The following is a 13,130-nucleotide window of genomic DNA, read 5'->3' as shown; positions in this document are numbered from 1 at the left end:
GCGCGATTGCTGATCAGGGAGAACAGAGTTCCCATATTAGAGAGCGGGTAACCGGGTGACACCATTTTCACCGTCCCGCGCATGCGCGCGAGCTTACACACACCTGCAGCGCCACAACAACCCACCCCAGTAAGCTAGCTGCGCCATCTAGTGGACAACGGAGTCGTTACACTAAGCCCCGCCCAAAGGGCCAACCTCCCTCTTCAGGACACAAGTCTCTCTGCCTGCTTAGTTTATGGACTATAAAGCCCTTCATAGTTTCACTTCTAGGGGAAAACAAAGTAATTTCAGTCGTATTTCAGTCTGTTTGCTGGTCCATCTATTCAATTTTCTTTCTTTTTTTTTCTTTTTTCTCTTTTTCGTTTCTTTTCTTTTTCTTGAATACAGACAGAGAAAAAATTCATTTTTATTTTCAGTTTGTATTAAAAATATTTTTTTAAAATTTTTTTCTCCTGTATTTTTTACTTTTGTGTAAGTTTTTTTAAATTCTATTTTAGTTCCATTGTTTCATTTTTGTCTACTTCAGTGTATTCATTTTTTCAAATTTTCAAAAGATTTCCTTTTTTTTTCTTTCTCCTTTTTTCTCTAATCTATCAAGCCCCTTTCAACACACACACCAAAAAACACCCAGGATCTAGCATCATTTATTTGATTTTTGTGTGTGTGTTTGTTTTTAATTTTTTAATTTTAATATATTTTTAAAATTTTAATATATTTTTAATGTTAATTTTTTTTACCTCATTAATTCCTTTTCTCCCTTCAAAATGATGAAATTTGAAGGGAGAAAAGGGAGAAAATGAGTCACTGATTTCTCTTAATTCTTAAATTATGCTCCTTTGCCTTAATCTCCCTCTTTTATTCTGCTTCATTATTCTCCATAAGTTTGTCTATATCGCTGATTCTCTGTCCTGCCTCATCCATCCTTGCCACCGCAGCATCCATTTGAGATTTCAGCTCAGTTATAGCATTTTTTAATTTCATCCTGACTAGCTTTTACTTCTTTTCTCCCATCAAATTCCTTTTTCTCCCTTCAAAATGATGAAATGAAGGAATTCACCACAAAAGAAAGAGCAGGAAGAAATGACAGCCAGGGACTTAACTAACACTTGCTTGTATAAGCAAGATGTCTGAATCAGAATTTAGAATCATGATAATAAGAATACTAGCTGAAGTTGAAAATAGATTAGAATCCCCTTCTGCAGAGATAAAAGAAGTAAAATCTAGTCAGGATGAAATTAAAAAATGCTATAATTGAGCTCAAATCTCACATGGATGCCGTGGTGGCAAGGATGGATGAGGCAGGACAGAGAATCAGCGATTTAGACAAACTTATGGAGAATAATGAAGCAGAAAAAAAGAGGGAGATTAAGGCAAAGGAGCACAATTTAAGAATTAAGAGAAATCAGTGACTCATTAAAAAGGAAGAACATCAGAATAGAGGTCCCAAAAGAGAAAGAGAGAGAAATAGGGGCAGAAGGGTTATGTGAGCAAGTCATAGCAGAAAACTTTCCTAACCTGGGGAAAGACACAGACATCAAAATCCAGGAAGCACAGAGAACTCCCATTAGATTCAACAAAAACCGACCATCAACAAGGCATATCATAGTCAAATTCACAAAATACTCAGGCAAGGAGAGAATCATGAAAGCAGCAAGGGGAAAAAAATCCTTAACCCACCAGGGAAGACAGATCAGGTTTGCAGCAGACCTATCCACAGAAACTTGGCAGGCCAGAAAGGAGTGGCAGGATATATTCAATGTGCTGAATCAGAAAAATATGTAGCCAAGAATTCTTTACCCAGCAGGCTGTCATTCAAAATAGAAGGAGAGATAAAGAGTTTCCCAGACAAACAAAAATTAAAGGAGTTTATGACCACTAAACCAGGCTTGCAAGAAATTTTAAGGGGGACTCTCTGAGGGGAGAAAAGAGGAAAAATAAATGAATAAATAAATAAATAAATAAATACTAAAAGCAACAAAGACTAGAAAGGACCAGAGAACACCACCAGAAACTCCGCCTCTACAAGCAACATAATGGCAATAAATTCATATCTTTCAGTACTCACTCTAAACATCAATGGACTAAATGTTCCAATCAAAAGACATAGGGTAACAGAATGGATAAGAAAACAAGATCCATCTATATGCTGTTTACAAGAGACCCACTTTAGACCTAAAGACACCTTCAGATTGAAAGTAAGGGAATGGAGAACCATCTATCATGCTAATGGTCACCAAAAGAAAGCTGGAGTAGCCATACTTACATCAGACAATCTAGACTTTAAAATAAAGACTGTATCAAGAGATGCAGAAGGGCATTATATCATAATCAAGGGGTCTATCCACCAAGAAGACCTAACAATTGTAAATATTTATGCGCCAAATGTGAGAGCACCCAAATATATAAATCAATTAATCACAAACATAAAGAAACTCATTGATAGTAATACCATAATAGTAGAGGACTTCAACACCCCACTCACAGCAATGGACAGTTCATCTAATAAAAAAATTAACAAGGAAGCAATGGCTTTGAATGACACACTGGACCAGATGGACTTAACAGATATATTCAGAGCATTTCATCCTAAAGCAGCAGAATATACATTCTTCTCCAGTGCACATGGAACATTCTCCAGAATAGACCACATACTTGGACACAAATCAGCCCTCAACAAGTACAAAAAGATCGAGATCATACCATGCATATTTTCAGACAACAACGGTATGAAACTTAAAATCAACCACAAGAAACAATTTGGAAAGGTAACAAATACTTGGAGAGTAAATACCATCCTACTAAAGAATGAATGGGCTAACCAAGAAGTTAAAGAGGAAATTAAAAATTTCATAAAGCCAATGAAAATGATAACACCACAATCCAAAATCTCTGGGATGCAGGAAAGGCTGTCATAAGAGGAAAGTATATAGCAATCCAGGCCTTCCTAAAGAAGGAAGAAAGACCTCAGATACACAACCTAACCTTACGTCTTAAGGAGCTGGAAAAAGAACAGCAAATAAAACCCAAAACCAGCAGAAGACATGAAACAATAAAGATTAGAATAGAAATTAATGCTATTGAAACCAAAAAAGAAGAAGAAAAAAAAAAAAAACAGTAGAACAGATCAATGAAACCAGAAGCTGGTTCCTTGAAAGAATTAACAAAATTGATAAACCACTAGCCAGTTTGATCAAAAAGAAAAAGGAAAGGACCCATATAAATAAAATCAAGAATGAAAGAGGAGAGATCACAACCAACACAGAAGAAATAAAAACAATAAGAGAACATTATGAGCAATTATATGACAATAAAATGGGCAATCTGGAAGAAATGGAAAAATTCCTAGACACATATAAACTATCAAAACTCAAACAGGAAGAAATGGAAAATTTGAACAGACCCATAACCAGTAAAGAAATCGAATTAGTAATCAAAAATCTCCCAAAAAACAACAGTCCAGGGCCAGATGGCTTTCCAGGGGAATCCTATCAAACACATAGGGAAGAGTTAACACCTACTCTCTTGAAGATGTTCCAAAAAATAGAAATGGAAAGAAAACTTCTAAACTCTTTCTACGAAGCTAGTATTACCTTGATCCCAAAACCAGCCAGAGACCCCACTAAAAGGAGAACTATAGACCAATTTCTCTGATGAACATGGATGCAAAAATCCTCAACAAGATATTAGCTAACCAGATCCAACAATACATTAAAAAATTTATTCACCATGACCAAGTGGGATTTATACCTGGGATGCAGGGCTGATTCAATATCTGCAAAACAATCAATGTGATTCATCACATCAATAAAAGAAAGGACAAGAACCCTCTCAACGGATGCAGAGAAAGCATTTGGGAAAATACAGCATCCTTTATTGATAAAAACCCTCCAGAAAGTAGGGATAGAAGGATCATACCTCAAGATCATAAAAGCCATATATGAAAGACCCAATGCTAATATCATCCTCAATGGGGAAAAACTGAAAGCTTTCCCCCTAAGGTCAGGAACAAGACAGGGATGTCCACTCTTGCCACTGTTATTCAACAGAGTATTGGAAGTCTTAGCCTCTGCAATCAGACAACACAAAGAAATAAAAGGCATCCAAATTGTCCAGAAGGAGATCAAACTTTCACTTTTGGCAAATGACATGATACTCTATATGGAAAACCCAAAAGATTCCACCAAAAAACTTCTAGAACTGATTCATGAGTTCAGCAAAGTTGCAGGATATAAAATCAATGCACAGAAATCGATTGCATTCTTATACACCAACAATGAAGTGACAAAAAGAGAAATGAAGGAATCGATCCCATTTATAATTGCACCAAAAACCGTAAAATACCTAGGAATAAATCTAACCAAAGAGGTGAAAAATCTATACACTGAAAACTAGAAAGCTTATGAAAGAAATTGAAGAAGACACACACATACACAAACAAAAACAAAAAAAGAAATGGAAAAAGATTCCATGCTCCTGGATAGGAAGAACAAATATTGTTAAAATGTCGATACTACCCAAAGCAAGCTACATATTCAATGCAATCCCTATCAAAATAACACCAGCATTCTTCACAGCGCTAGAACACATAATCCTAAAATTTGTAGGGAACCAGAAAAGACCCCGAATGGCCAAAGCAATCTTGAAAAAGAAAACCAAGGCAGGAGGCATCACAATCCCGGACTTCAAGCTAAACTACAAAGTTGTAATCATCAAGACAGTATGGTACTGTCACAAACGCAGACACTCAGATCAATGGAACACAATAGAGAACCCAGAAATGGACCCACAAATGTGTGGCCAACTAATCTTTGACAAAGCAGGAAAGAATATCCAAAGGAATAAAGACAGTCTCTTCAGCAAGTGGTGCTGGGAAAACTGGACAGTGACATGCAGAGAAATGAAACTGGACCACTTTCTTACACCCTACACAAAAATACACTCAAAATGGATGAAAGGCCTAAATGTAAGACAGGAAGCCATCAAAATCCTCAAGGAGAAAGCAGGCAAAAACCTCTTTGATCTTGGCCACAACAACTTCTTATCAACACGTCTCTGGAGACAAGGGAAACAAAAGCAAAAATTAACTATTAGGACCTCATCAAAATAAAAAGCTTCTGCACAGTGAAGGAAACAATCAGAAAAACTAAAAGATAACTGACAGAATGGGAGAAGATATTTGGAAACGATATATCAGATAAAGGGTTAGTATCCAAAATCGATAAAGAACTTATCAAACTCAACACCCCCCACAAAACAAATAACTCAGTGAAGAAATGGGCAAAAGGCATGAATAGACATTTCTCCAAAGAAGACATCCAGATGGCTAACCGACACATGCAAAGATGCTCAACTTCACTCATCATCAGGGAAATACAAATCAAAATCATAACAAGGTACCACCTCACGAACCTGTCAGAATGGCTAATATTAACAACTCAGGCAACAACAGCTGTTGGCGAGGATGCAGAGAAAGAGGATCTCTTTGGCACTGCTGGTGGGAATGCAAGCTGGTGCAGCCACTCTGGAAAACAGTATGGAGGTTCCTCAAAAAATTAGGGGCACCTGGGTGGCTCAGTCGGTTGAGCAACCGACTTCGGCTCAGGTCGTGATCTCACGGTTTGTGAGTTCGAGCCCCGCGTTGGGCTCTGTGCTGACAGTTCAGAACCTGGAGCCTGCTTCGGATTCTGTGTCTCCGTCTCTCTCTGCCCCTCCCCTGCTCATGCTCTGTCTCTCTCTCTGTCAAAAGTAAATAAACATTAAAAAAAAAAGTTAAAAAAAAATTAAAAATAGAACTACCCTACAACGAAGCAATTGCACTAAGTATTTATCCAAGGGATACAGGTATGCTGCTTCGAAGGGACACATGCACCCCCATGTTTATAGCAGCACTATCAACAATAGCCAAAGTATGGCAAGAGTCCAAATGTCAATTAATAGATGAATGGATAAAGAAGATGTGGCATGCATATATATATATATATATATATATATCTATATATACACACACACACACACACACACACACACACACACACACAATGGAGTATTACTCAGCAATCAAAAAGAATGAAATCTTGCCATTTGCAACTATGTGAATGGAACTGGAGGGTATTATGCTAAATGAAATTAGTCAGAGAAAGACAAAAATCATATGACTTCACTCATATGAGAACTTTAAGATACAAAACAGATGAACATAAGGAAAGGGAAGCAAAAATAATATAAAAACAGTGAGGGGAGCAAAACATAAGATACTTAAATATGGAGAACAGAGGGTTGCTGGAGGGCTTGTGGGAGGGGGATGGGCTAAATGGGTAAGGGGCATTAAGGAATTTACTCCTGAAATCATTGTTGCACTATATGCTAACTAATTTGGATGTAAATTAAAAAAAATAAAATTAAAAAAAAATTTTTAATAAGATTGTACAATTCAATTTTCTGTAATATTTTTCCTTTTGGCACTATGTCTTAAGTTTATTTTTTCTGCCTAATCATATTTTCATTTTAATGGCACTAGAATATTCTCAAATTTTGAAATTTTCTAAATTACATTTTATTTTACCAATATTATGATAATCATCTTTGTATATAAAAGATCGTATCTTCTCTGTTTTTTTTTTAAATAGCCTTCTGAGGGTGAGGTTACTGATTTAGATGATAGGTAACTACAAAAATGCCCTTTGGCTGGGGACCCTAATTAGTTGACAATCCCAGCTGCTGTCTATGTGGATTCATCAGCACATTTGTCCAGGCAACATGGTGGGCGAGTCAATTCTGATGAGTGTTTTTGAATTGAGGAAACCCATCCACCTTGCTGAAGCCTTTTTGGAACTTGATGTAGTCTCAGCTACTTTCTACCCAAACGTACGTTCCTTCCTTCCTTCCTTCCTTCCTTCCTTCCTTCCTTCCTTCCTTCCTTCCTTCCTTCCTTCTCTCTCTTAGAAATCTCAGGCATCTCTAATCCTGTTTTGGTGTCTGCTTCCCCTGGACCCAAACTAACACAGATGGGATGAAAAGTTTCTTAGAGCTTTTCATAAGGAGTCAGTCTGCTGTCCAGAAAAACCTCACTAATAATGGCTCTTCAAAGCCTAGCCACAAGAAGATACAGATATATAAATACATTTTTATACTTTTCTGATTTAATAGGTTCAAAAGTATACCTCATTATTATTTTAATTTGTATTCCTTTCAAAAAAGCAAGACTCAATATTTTCTGTATGTTTATATATTTATAAATTTTCTCATGTGAGAATTTTCTCATTATCTTTGTCACTTCATTAGGGTTTTAGTGGTGGTATATATTTAGTAAGCTTCTCATGGTATTTTTATGGTTTTAAAATTTTTTATTCTTTTTTATCTTGTTAGAATTGATTTTATAGTCATAGCTGTATTTTTGTTCATGTTTTATGTGATATCTGGTATAAAATTAATTCTCCATTGCACTTTAATATTATGTTCACTTTCTCCTAGTTTTCTGTGATTCAATTTTTGTTACCCTCCAGTCTATAATAGATATTTTTATGTATGAACTACTTTAAAATATCTTTCCAATTCCATAATACAGACCGGAAGTCAACAAACTATGGTCTATGAACTAAATCCTGCTGTTTTCCGCAGCCTCCTGGTTTTGTACATTCTGAGAGAAAAGAATGTCTTTTACGTTTTTAAATAGTTGGAGGGGGTTTAAAAGAGGAAAACTATCTCATAACATGTAAATGCTATATGAAATTCAAATTTCAGGGTCCATAGAGGAAGTTTTGTTGAACACAGCTACGTTTATGTATTCACGTATTGTCTATGACTCCTTTTACATCACAATGACAAAACTAAGTAGACATAGACAATTTGGCCAGCAAAGCCTAACATACTTCTTATCTGGGCAGTTACAGACAATGTTGGCTGACCCCAATACAGATAACACTTATTTAAAATGCCTCATTTCCGGAAGGAAAAAAAAAAAAGAGGTCAGAGTGGGAGAGAGCCAAAGCATAAGAGACTCTTAAAAACTGAGAACAAACTGAGGGTTGATGGGGGGTGGGAGGGAGGGAAGGGTGGGTGATGGGTATTGAGGAGAGCACCTGTTGGGATGAGCACTGGGTGTTGTATGGAAACCAATTTGACAATAAATTTCATATATTGGAAAAAAAAAAGACTAAGAGACAGAAAACACACATTCAATGTGCTTATTAGCATCATGAAAAAATCTTGGAATTTATATATGACTATACTACCAATAAGTCTATGGGCTAAGTGGGTAAATATATCTGATTTTTATATTTTCCTTTTTCCCTACAATAAACTTGATATGTGATTTCATAAATAAATAAATAAATAAATAAATAATAAAAAAAAATAAAATGCCTCATTTCCAAAGGCTTATTTAACTCTGTTTTTTTTTTTTTTTAATTCATCTGTGTAATGGAATAGCTATGGGTTTAAGGGTTCTAAGCTGTTCTTGAGCATCTTGATGGCAGTGGTGATATATGAGGCTCCATGTGTGATAAAATTGTATAGAACTAAATACACACACACATATGCACACGAGCACAAATAAAACTGGGGAAATCTGAACAAGATTGGTGGATTGAATCAATATCAGTATTCTGATGGTGATATACTATAGTCTTTGGAGAATGTTACCGTTTGGGAAAACTGAGGTGAGTGTGTTAGATGTTTCTCTGCATTATTTCCTTCATTTATTTATTTTTTTATTTTTCATATTTGAGAGAGAGACAGACTGAGGCAGAGCACGAGCAAGGGAGGGGCAGAGAGATGGACACAGAATCTGAAGCAGGCTCCAGGCTCTGAGCTGCCAGCACAGAGCCCAACACAGGGCTCGAACTCACAAACTGTGAGATCATGACCTGAGCTGAAGTCGGACGCCCAACCGACTGAGCCACCCAGGTGCCCCTCTCTGTATTATTACAACAGTATTTGAATCTACAAATATCTCAATAAAATTTTTAATTAAAAAAAGTGTTCTAAAAGCGCGTTCTGACCCAACATGAAATACTATCACAATAAATTAATCCCACATTTGGCCTGGTAAGGGCAATGGAGTATTTATCTAGATATTTTCTATTCCCATGTTAGGGTGTTCTCTAGAATATACATTCTCTTCCATTGTTTAGAATTTTGTTGTAGTCCCACCACTAAAGTGTTTTGATTTAGGGCTGTTTTGTAATAGATTTTATTATCCGATCAAGCTGGATTTTCCTTATTTTATTGATCATTTCCAGCATGGTAACCTAAGATAAATTTTTATTTTCTAAGTGAAAGGTAAACATATTTTGTCAACTTCTGGTGAAAATGTCCTGAAATTTTAATTGCATTTTCAGAGTTTGTAAAACGATTTGAGATTAAGTGACATTTATAAATGATCTTCCTCTTTGTAAATCTATATTTCTAATTATTCAAGTTCTGTTTTATGTTCTTTCTTAAAAGTTGATTGTATCTTTGGGGTGCCTGGGTGGCTCAGTCAGTTAAGCATCCAACTTCGGCTCAGGTCAGATTTCACGGTTTGTGGGTTCAAGCCCCATGTTGTGCTCTGTGCTGACAGCTCAGAGCCTGGGGCCTCCTTCAGATTCTGTGTCTCCCCCTCTCTCTTCCCCCTTCCCCCCCCCCCCGCTCATGCTCTGTCTCTGTCTCTGTCTCTCTCTCTCTCAAAAATAAATTAACATTAAATTTTTTTTTAAGTTTGAGGTATTTTTGACATAGATTCTGCACATTACTAGAATAGCTTCTTAGTTATACTATATTTCAGGGTTTACCCCCATTTTGTTTGAACAGCAATTTCTGATATACTGGGATGCATATGGGATTTTTAGGGGGGTATATTTATCCTGTGTTTGATTGAGCTCACTGAACTACTTTTATTAGACCATGTCTTATTCGAAATACAGCAAACTCTGACATAATATTTTAAATTGGAAATTGAACCCTTATGTTGTTCCTGTTTTTAATAAAAACTCTTACACTACTTCTCAATTAGCAAAATGGTGGATCTTGGTTTAAATAAAACCTTTCGAGAAATTATTTTACAGATCTTTTTCCTTAGAATATGATGTTGATATTTATTCCTTTTCCAAGATTGACTAAAGCATGATTTTTTTTTATTTAATCTATTAATAGGCATGTGCTAATCAATAGTTTTTAAGACATTGGGCCACCCTTACCTTCCAATGATAAACCATAATTGGTAGCATTTCAAAATTATTTTATCGTTTCGAAAAAACTCTTATTCTAAAAACTTTAATTTTATACTCATAAATGAAATTGGTTAATTTTTTATTATTTTAATTCCAGTGTAGTTAACATTCAGTGTTTATTAGTTTCAGGCATACAATATAGTAAGTGATTCACCAGTTCCATATATTATTAGTCAGTGCTCAGCAAGATAAGTATAATGTTAATCTCCTTCACCTATTTCATCCATTCCCCTGACCTCCCTCCCTTCTGGTAACCATCTGCTACCAGACTCCAGTTAAGAGTCTGTTTACTCATTTGCCTCTTTTTTTCCCCTTTGTACATTTGTGGTTTTTTTCCTAAATCCACATATGAGTGAAATCATATGACATTTGTCTTTCTCTGACCAGCTTATTTTGCTCAGCATTATATTCTCTAGATCAATTTATGTTGTTGCAAATGATAAGATTTCATTCTTTTCATGACTGAATAATATTCTAGTGTGTATGTGTGTGTGTGTGTGTGTGTGTGCGCACTTCTCTATCCATTCATCTATGGATGGACATTTAGGCTGCTCCCATAATTTGGCTATTGTAAACAGCGCTGCTATAACATAGGGGTGCATATATCCTTTTAAATTAGTGTTTTCATATTCTTTGGGTAAATACCCAGTAGCACAATTACTGGATTGTAGGGTAGTTCTATTGTTCATGTTCTGAAAGACCTCCATATTTTCTTCCACAATGGCTGTACCATTTTACATTCCCACCAACAACGCAAGAGGGTTCCTTTTTCTCCACATCTTTGCCCAAACCTGTTGTTTCTTGTATTGTTGACTCTAGCCATTCTGACAGGTGGGAAGTGATATTTCATTGTGGTTTTGATTTGAATTTCCCTGATGATGAGTGATGAGGAGCATCTTTTCATGTGTCTGTTGGCTGGATGGCCTCTGGGGAGAAATGTCTATTCATGTCTTCTGCCCATTTTTAAATTGGATTATTTGTTTTTTGGGTGTTGAATTTCATGAATTCTTTATATATCTTGGATACTAAACCTATATTGAACATGTCATTTGCAAATATATTCTCTCAATCAGTAGGTTGTCTTTTAGTTTTGTTTGTTGTTTCCTTTTCTGTGCAGAAGCTTTTTATTTTGATGTAGTCCCAATAGTCTATTTTTGCTTTTGTTTCCTTGCCTCAAGAGACCTATCTACAAATATGTTATGGCCAAAGTCAGAAATTAGTGCCTGTGTTCTCTTGCAGGATTTTTATGGTTTCAGGTCTCACACTTATATACTTAATCCACCTTGACTTTATTATTGTGTATTGTGTATGAAAGCGAGCAGTTTCATTCTTTTGCATGTAGCCAGTTTTTCCAATACCATTTTAGGAGAGACTGACTTTTTCCCACTCGATATTCTTTCCTGCTTTCTTGAAGATTAATTGACCATGTAATTGTGTGTTTATTTCTGGGGTTTCTATTCTGTCCTATTGATCTATATCTCTATTTTTGTGCCAGTACCATAATATTTTGATTACTATTGCCTTGTAATATAAGTTGAAGCCCAACATTGTGATCCCTCCAGCTTTGTTTTTCTCTTTCAAGATTGCTTTGGCCATTTGGGGTCTTTTGTGCTTCCGTACAAATTTTAAGATTCTTTGTTCTAGTTCTGTGAAAAATGCTGGTGGTATTTTGATAGGGATTGCATTAAATCTGTAGATTCCTTTGGGTAGTGTAGACATTTTACCAACACTTGTTCTTCCAATCCATGAACATGGAATGTCTTTCCATTTCTTTGTGTCGTCTTCAATTTCTTTCATCAGTGTTCTATAGTTTTCAGAGTACAGGTCTTTCACCTCTTTGGTTAGGTTTATTCCTAGGTATCTTATTATTTTTGGTGCAATTGTAAGTGGGATTGTTAATTTCTCTTGCTGCTGCTTCATTATAGGTGTGTAGAAATGCAAAGATTTCTGGGTATTTATTTTGTATCCTCTGACTTCACTGAATGCATGGATCAGTTGTAGCAGTTTTTTGGTAGAGTTTTTAGGTTTTCTCTATATGGTATCATGTCATCTGCAAGTAGTGAAAAGTTCACTTCTTCCTCATCATTTTGGATGCCTTTTATTTCTTTCTGTTGTCTGGTTGCTGTGGGTAGGACTTACTCCCAGTACTGTGTTGAATAAAAGTGGTGAGAATGGACTTCTTCCTGAACTTAAAGGAAAACCTCTCAGTTTTTCTGCCATTAAAGATGTTAGCTGCGGGTTTTTAATACATGGCCTTTATTATGTGGAGATATGTTCCCTCTAGATGTACTTTGTTGAGGGTTTTAATCATGAATTGATGTTATACTTTGTCAGATGCTTTTTCTGCATCTATTAAAACAATCAATATAGTTTTTATCCTGTCTCTGATTGACGTGATGTATCATGTTAATTGCTTTGCAGATATTGAACAGCACTTTGCATTTAGGGAATAAATCCTACTTGATTGTGATAAATGATATTTTTAATGTATTGTTGGATTCCATTTGCTAGTATTTTGTCGAGGATTTTGGATTTATGTTCACCAGAGATATTGGCCTGTAGTTCTCTTTTTGTGTGTGTGTGGTATCTTTATCTGGTTTTGTATCAGGATAATGCTGGCCTCATAGAATGAATTTGGAAGTTTGCCTTCCTCTTCTATTTTTTTTTTTTGTTAAGTTTGAGAAGAATCGTTATTAACTCTTCTTTAAATGTTTGGTAGAATATACCTGTGAAGCCATCTGGTCCTGAGCTTTTGTTTGTTGGGAGTCTGTTCAGAGTCTGATCATCCATAAACCATAAAGAAGTCAAATTAATCTTCCCAAGATTTGAAAATGATCTAATATATTCTAAGAGCTTCCATTTCAAACAGTGGGTATTAGATATTTCAATTTTCCTGTCCAGTAGAGAAAAGATATTCCGAGT

The 13,130-nt window shown here is 35.8% G+C and overlaps 1 protein-coding gene across 1 annotated transcript in view; it reads left to right on the top strand.

Annotated features, from left to right (window-relative positions):
• Positions 1-13,130, top strand: part of MROH9 (maestro heat like repeat family member 9) — an 83,720-nt gene that overhangs the window by 11,891 nt on the left and 58,699 nt on the right. The window lies entirely within an intron of this gene.

The sequence above is a fragment of the Panthera pardus genome, unplaced genomic scaffold, assembly GCF_024362965.1.
Source record: "Panthera pardus isolate Hobbes unplaced genomic scaffold, ASM2436296v1 HiC_scaffold_21, whole genome shotgun sequence".
Lineage (NCBI taxonomy): Eukaryota > Metazoa > Chordata > Mammalia > Carnivora > Felidae > Panthera > Panthera pardus.
Note: the sequence above shows the minus strand (reverse complement) of the source record. Positions and strands in the feature narration are given on the sequence as shown.